At 35.3% G+C, this 6078-nt stretch overlaps 1 non-coding gene across 1 annotated transcript; it reads left to right on the top strand.

Annotated features, from left to right (window-relative positions):
• Positions 1-3477: 3477 nt before the first annotated feature.
• LOC126032154 (small nucleolar RNA SNORA51) lies at positions 3478-3610 on the top strand. The gene has a single exon (XR_007503823.1). It is a non-coding gene; the product is annotated as a small nucleolar RNA SNORA51 (small nucleolar RNA).
• The last annotated feature ends 2468 nt before the right edge of the window (positions 3611-6078 follow it).

Below are 6078 nucleotides of genomic sequence, written 5' to 3'. Positions count from 1 at the left end.
TTAGGAAAGTTTTAAAAATAAAATTCTGTAGTAGTTGAAAGTATTTCTTTACTACGTGCTCTGCAACACCACAAGCTATTTTAAATTAAACATTCTTACATATGCAGTACAGGGGATACACCCTGGCACAGATTTAGAAACTAAATCAGTAAATTTGTATAATCCACTGAGAAGAGAACCACTCTGCAGATCTGTGTAAATATTCATATTCATATTGAGAAGTCAATATGCAAAACTGTTTACAGGCCAGACAAATAGTAGATGGTAAAGTTCTTGCCTTGCATACAGCAAACCTGAGTTTGATTCCTAGTACTTCGCATGGTACCAAATGACCTGTAGGTGCAGAAACAAGAGTAAGCCCTGTGTACTTCTAGATGTGGCCCCAACCCAAAAACTGTTATCAAGTTACAATTCAAAAATTTTTACTGATATTTTCTCACATAGCTCACAGACCATTAGTGTGTTGAAATTGATACATACAAAGATTTGCACAAGTTGTTATTATTAAATTTCAGGCTTCTATTTGCAAGATTAGATATGAATTATGTCCTAATAACCCTAAATGATAGGTATTGCTTTAAAATAAGTAATGATGTAGGTACTTATATAATTAAAAATAGATTTCTGTACATGTCAATATTGGCCATAAGGATTTGACCATGTCTTGTAAAAGACCAAGAAGAATGTACCTCCAATATATAATTGCAAACATTTCCAGCTTTGTATATCTATTCACATTACCCATATTAATTTTTACTTAAGTTATATGAAAAGTTATTTCCAGATAACCTTTGATTTTTTCTTCATTTACCCCAGTTCTCATAAAAGACAAAAGGGCAATAATCCTCAGATATTTACAATGTGTTTTGTTAAGTCCTGAAAATTGTACAGTTTATACCTGAATTAAGGTTGATTTGAAGTTAAATGTTCAAATCTTGGTATGACTATCACCACAGGACTTTTTGAAATATTAAAAATTAAATATTAATAAAATAAATAAATATTGAAGCTAGTATCTATTTAAAATTCTTATTATGTAAAACTTAAATACTCTTTTATTTGTCTTTACCATTAGACTGTATGCTTCATGAGGATAAAAAGAATGATTATGTATTTTGCTACCATATCTATACAGAAAAGTATGTGTGCATGTGTTTGTATGCTGGAATGGTACTTGCTCACTAATTATTTGTTGAGTGAAAGAAATAACTTTTAAAAATAAAAAGTTATGTTAACATACTTTAGAGTTAAGTAAAGTGAGCGTTGGATACAGCTTGTGTTCAAAATATTATTTTATTGAAGGAAGTTATAATTATTAACTAGTTTAACGATGTTGTGAAGGAAGTGATTCTTTGCGCAGGTACTAATCTGTGTCCCTTGCCTAAACTGTCTGATGAGTTTTAGAGCTCAACAGACATCTTATGCAAAGGAAATTAAATGATCAGATGAATTTTCAGGGTTTTTCTGAATAGTCTAGTTTTAATAAAAGATTAATTTTAGTTTTAACTGTTTTTAAAAAATTACTTTTGCAGGGATGGGTTGGATTGGGGAATGTGTACAAAGGATCTAATAAAGGTTGTTAGCATTATAAAAGAGAAAAACCTCTTAGCAAGCCATTGCTTACGGATATACATTTATACAAAAAAGGAAATACAAGTGGCTAAAAGGCACATGAAAAAAATGCTCCACATTACTAATCATCAGGGAGATACAAATAAAACAACTATGAAGTACCATCTCATGCCACAGAGATTGGCACACATCTCAAAGAATGAGAACAAGCAGTGCTGTCAGGGTTGTGGAGAGAAAGGAACTCTCACTGCTGGTGAGAATGCCATCTAGTCAACCTTTGTGGAAAGCGATATGGAGATTTATCCAAAAGCTGGATGTTGAGCTACCATACAACCCAGCTATACCACTCTTAGGGATATATCCTAGGAACACAAAAATACAATACAAAAAATCCCTTCCTCACACCTATATTCATTGCAGCTTTGTTTACAATAGCCAGACTCTGGAAAACAGCCTAGCTGCCCCTCAATAGATGAATGACTAAAGAAACTATGGTACATATATACAATGGAATATTATGCAGCTGTCAGAAGAGATGAAGTCATGAAATTTTCCTATACATGGATGTATATGAAATCTATTATGCTGAGTGAAATAAGTCAGAGGGAGAAAGATAAACACAAAATGGTCTCACTCATCTATGGGTTTTGAGATAAATGAAAAACATTGTGTAATGATTCTCAGAGACAAAATAGAGGAGGACTGGAGAGTCCTGCTCCTGACACGAAGCTCACCACAGAGATTGTTTGGTGCAGTCACAGAAATAATTACACTGTGAACTATCATAACAAAATGTGACTGAATGAGGGAAGTATAAAGCCTGTCTAGAGTAAGGCTGGTGTGGGGTGAGGAGGAAGGACACTTGGGATATTGGTGATGGGAATGTTGCACTGGTGAAGGGTGTTTTATATATATAAATACATATATTTATATATATACATATATATATACATATATATATATATATATATATATATATATATATATATATATATATATATATATGAAAAGAAAAGAAAAGATAAAGCCTCCCAATTGCCTGGGCATACCTAAGCTTTTAGGGGACTCAGCCCACCAGATGTATCCTCAGATTTTCCTGGTGGGTAGAACTAATTTAATCCCCATGGGGTTCTTCAAAAGGCCCGCTGTGGATGCCTTTTTCCCCTCGTGGATGGTTGAGGAATTTCCAAGGAGATGCCTGGCATTACATTTTCAGCCAGTATTTGACTATCTCTCCTTTGTATATATCAGGCAAAATAATGGCCTCTATCAAATAATTTGGCTCAGAAATTCCAGCACCAAAGTTTATTTGAGAACCTCTTTTCTAGATAATAGCCAGCCCTAAAAGCAAAGACAATACTTTTTCTCTCTTTTTCAAATATGTCCTTGCAGCTGCATTCTTTGGTAATCAAGGGCATAACTAGAATGCAGATCCTGGCTATTGACTATTGACCCTCCTTTAGAAATAAGGTAACTCATTTTCGGGGATTTGGCTCCTCCCTTTACTTAACCTCTAAAACAAGAGAGTCCAGCCCAGAAAGATCAAGTTCGTAGATATTTTCTACTCCCTCCTAATCCTAATTTTGTATTTAAAGTGAGCTTGCAAAATTACCTTGAGTTGTAACTTTCTCCTTTGTATTTTTACAGTCACACCCATAGTTTAGGTATTGTTACTGTTGTACTCTGCTTTGTGATTATAATTATTCTTCACCTATGGCTAATTTTACCCCTATAAATTCCCCTGCTCAAAAAATTAAACTTGTCACACTCTGCCAGAAGATGTGTTGACCCCACATACTCTGTGTGGTTTCATTATTTCATATTTCATATTTGGTTGCTCGTGTTACCCATTTTTCCTCGTGAAGGATTGCTCCCCACTAGAGATGCTGAGAAGCAAGGCGCCTGCAACACCCAATGTTTACCACAGGCTGTATTCTTTACACTGACTGTGTAGAAAGAGGAGGTACAGTAAATGCACCCCATATACACCTCAGCTCAGGATCTTTGCCTGGTCTGTATTGTGAATGGGGCGACATAAAAAATGTTTATACAGGTAATGTTTGTTAGAATCATAACTATTAGACTGTGACTTTAGTCTAAAGAAAAGCTGCAGAGCACAAGCATAGAAAGGATTTAGATAAAGGAAATGTATGTTACTTAGGGATACTAAGTAGATAAAGTAGAGGCTCTGACATATTTTGAAAGGTGAGAAGAATGTAAACGGTAATAAAAATACAAAATGATGGTGCCGAGAGATAGCATGGAGGTAAGGTGTTTGCCTTGCATGCAGAAAGACAGTAGTTCGAATCCCGGCATCTTATATGGTCCCCTGAGCCTGCCAGGAATGATTTCTGAGCATAGAGCCAGGAGGAATCCCTGAGCACTGCAGGATGTGACCCCCCCAAAATAATACAAAATGATGGTAGTGACTGCTAAAATTATAATCTTGAGCTCAAATTATATTTGAATGTGATGGTCAAGGCAAGAACTTAGTGCTATAGATTCTTCAAAACTAAATTTAAATTTATGTTTGTGAGAAATTGAAAGTGTTATATAGAAATGTTTTTTCAGGGCCCAGAGAGATAGCACAGCGGCGTTTGCCTTGCAAGCAGCCAATCCAGGACCAAAGGTGGTTGGTTTGAATCCCGGTGTCCCATATGGTACCCCGTGCCTGCTATGAGCTATTTCTAAGCAGACAGCCAGGAGTGACCCCTGAGCACTGCCGGGTGTGGCCCAAAAACAAACAAAAAAAAAGTTTTCTTAGAATAACTGAACTAATGATGACTTAATTTATAGACTCTCCCCACAACTATCACACACTATGCAGAAAAATCAAAGGTGATGATAAGAGTAATTATATGCCTAACATATAGAAGGCTTATAAAGCACTACAAATACAATTTTATTTATCACCATTTCATGGACATTCTATTTATTGTTATCTACCCTTTGGATCTTGGAGGTTATGGAAAGCCAGTGCCATCAGTGTTCCCAGATAAAAAATCAAATGCTACACTTTAACTTAGTCCAAAATGCGTAAGCTCATGCATGCCCACATATATAGGCTTAGGTGGGATTAAGTTCAGCACGATGTTACTAATCAAAATTCCAATGTTCATCTAAGGTAGAACTCTCTCCTTTCCTAGTTTTAAAAGCATCATAAGGGACACTTTCCAGCATCTGAAAGGCCCTTCTCTATACAAAAACTTTCTTATCCTTAGTTTCCATCCACGTGAAACAATAAGTGAAGTTTATATCCCTCCAAATAGAAGCCAGTGCAATAATGTACATGGACTCCAAAAAAAGTTTCCTTTGACCAGTAATAGTGTAAAATCATGTTTTCTTGGGTTTACCAATCACTTAAGTCTGTCTTTGTTGATCCTAATTCAGTTCATACACTGAGGTTCCATAGACCCTTCTGATTTCTCCTTGCAAATCTGATGTAACTTTAGTAAGGTTTTGGGATTGGAATCTTCTCTATTACTACACTCTGCCTTAGATTTCTCCTAAACCATGTTTTCCTGAACTCTGAGGAGATGCCCCTGCAGTTTGACAAATTACTGTAAACACACACTCCCACTAATTTGATGTAGCTCTAAAGATGAGAGCACCGGGCAAACATTTCTTTTACCTGCAGCACCTCTCTGTCAACTCCAGCATAAACACTTACATTAGTAAAACACTATGCTCTCCACCATCTGTGCACTGTGATGCAGAGTCCATCAAGTCTGCCTGGTGAGAATCAATGAAAACACATCATCTGCCCTTTGTTTACTACATTCACTTGGAGCATATAGGAGCCCAATATGCTATCTCAGGAATACTTTTACATGTCACAGTTGCAATTCACTTTAAGTCAGTCTTTTTTTTTTTCTTTATGTCATCTGGGAGACAAATATATTCAGAATTTCTTGTGCTTTTTTTTTCTGTAAATTAGAAAGCAGACCACTATTTCAAGCTACTTTCATTGAACAGAGTAATGGTTCCCCTGAAGCAAAGCTGCAACGACCCTTACTATTATGGAGGTGAAGTAATATACACCTATAATTCTCCTGTTCCTGTACATTTAGGGTGTACTAAGACTCTGAAATGCACTTTGCAACCTCACTTTCTTAAACTTTAACTCTTTTCTAATCTGTGTAGTTTAAAAAATACCCCATCTAAATGAAATACAAGTTTCTGCAAATTGTCACTTTGCAAAAAGATTCAATAAAGATTAAAACTAAAATATGTTATATTGCATAAATAACTAAAAATCAAACTTTCATAGTTTTATGATCCAAAGGGAGACATTTTTAAAGAAGTGACTAGTAACAGGTTTTTAAGTAAATTAAAGATTCTTAATATGACATATATAGTTGAAAATAATTTTTATTAAGAATAAAAAATTAGCAAACCCCATTGTGAAAGAGCAATGAGGAATTTGTCAATATCCAATGAAATAAGGAGAGGCTCAGGCAAGATATACTGGCCAGATAATAGAATATTCTGGTAGCCATATAATCT

This window comes from Suncus etruscus, chromosome 1, assembly GCF_024139225.1.
Source record: "Suncus etruscus isolate mSunEtr1 chromosome 1, mSunEtr1.pri.cur, whole genome shotgun sequence".
Lineage (NCBI taxonomy): Eukaryota > Metazoa > Chordata > Mammalia > Eulipotyphla > Soricidae > Suncus > Suncus etruscus.
The sequence above is the reverse complement of the archived record's forward strand: the minus strand, read 5'-3'. Positions and strand labels throughout refer to the sequence as shown.